Source organism: Petaurus breviceps, unplaced genomic scaffold, assembly GCF_028583685.1.
Source record: "Petaurus breviceps papuanus isolate PSGF00001 unplaced genomic scaffold, PetGlider_PUasm1.0 90823, whole genome shotgun sequence".
In the NCBI taxonomy this organism is placed as follows: domain Eukaryota; kingdom Metazoa; phylum Chordata; class Mammalia; order Diprotodontia; family Petauridae; genus Petaurus; species Petaurus breviceps.
This window is the reverse complement of record NW_027187352.1, coordinates 21,552,323-21,553,781: the sequence shown is the minus strand read 5'-3', so window position 1 is coordinate 21,553,781 and position 1,459 is coordinate 21,552,323. Positions and strand designations below refer to the sequence as shown.

The 1,459-nt window shown below is 41.5% G+C and overlaps 1 pseudogene; it reads left to right on the top strand.

Moving 5' to 3' along the window:
* The first annotated feature begins 571 nt into the window (after positions 1 to 571).
* On the top strand, positions 572 to 1,240 carry LOC138148228 (prefoldin subunit 3-like; annotated as a pseudogene).
* Positions 1,241 to 1,459: the final 219 nt, after the last annotated feature.

The window sequence follows — 1,459 nt, the reverse complement described above, 5'->3', positions numbered from 1 at the left end:
TGCTAGGAGTAAGGTGAGATGGGTTTTTTTGTTTTGTTTTATTTTTTTGCTTTTTTTTTGGAGGGCGATTGGGGTTAAGTGGCTTGCCCAAGGTCTAGTTTTTTTGTGTTAAGTGTCTGAGGCCAGATTTGAACTCAGGTCCTCCTGACTCCAGTGCCAGTGCTCTACTCACTGTGCCACCTAGCTGCCCCTTAGGTGAGATTTTTTTTAAAAAAGTTAAGTAAAACAGGATCATACATTTAAACCTGGAAGGACTCTAGAAGTCCCATCATTCAATCATTTTGTTCAGGTATTTTCAGTAGTCTGACTTTTCATAACCCTATTTGTATTTTCTTGGCAACTCAAGTGGTTTGTTATTTCCTTTTCCAGCTCAGCTGAGGAAACTGAGGCAAACAGGGCTAAGTGACTTGCTTGGGGTCACACAGCTAGTAAGTGCCTGAGGCCAGATTTGAACACATAGAGATGAGTGTCTTCCTGACTCCAGGCCTGGCAGTCTATCCTCTATGCCACCTAACTCTCTATGCAGTCCTCTAATTAAAAAAAAAAAAAGAAAATCAGACAGCCTTACAACATGGCAGCTTTGAAGGAGCTCCTGAACACCAGGGACTCAGCAGGGGGAAACAGGTGCTGCAGGCACCTGGACATCCTTGAGTCAGACTGGTTCATGGAAGATGTTGATGCTTTTATAAAACATCCTGTCTACAAATATAGTATTTAAGAAACTGGATTAGCAGTATCAGAAGTAAAAGTTTAAGGAACTTAACCTCACTCAGAAGAAAACAAGGATAAAAAGTCAGATTTCGGAAATCAAACAGACATTACACACTTTAAAATATATGCAGAAGAAAAAAAAATCACAAAGCCCCTGGAGACTAGATTATTGCTGGCCAATAACGTTCACTGCAAAACTTCAGTTCCTCCTACAGATAAAGTCTGCCTGTGGTTCAGGGCCAACATGACTGATGAAGTTCAGGCCCTGTTGGAAAGGAGCCGCCACACCACCACCAGCAATCTGGAATCTCTTAAGTAAGGCCTGGACCTCCTTTATGATCAGTTCACCACCATGGAAATCAACATGACTCAGGTTTAAAACTGGCATGTCAAGGGAAGAAACCAAGATGAGCCCACCAAACTAAAGTGTAGTGTTCCCACCCTTGATCCTAGGGCTCAGCTTTCCCAAGGAACTTGGTATACTTCAAGAGATCCAAATTTTGACTTGGGGGGGTTTAATTGGGAGTAATTGTTTTTCAAATAAAAAAAGACATTCTCAAGTAAAACTGAAGCCAGTAATGAACACACACTTTATTTGTAAAACTTAAATCTGGTCTCATTTAGATTTTATGAAATTATTACAGAAGGTCATGCTGGGGTTGTCCTCAAGGTTAGCTTTGATGCTCTGGATCTTTGGGGCATGAGTGAAATGTACTTTGGGGCATTAACAGGGGGAGCAGGGAAGGAA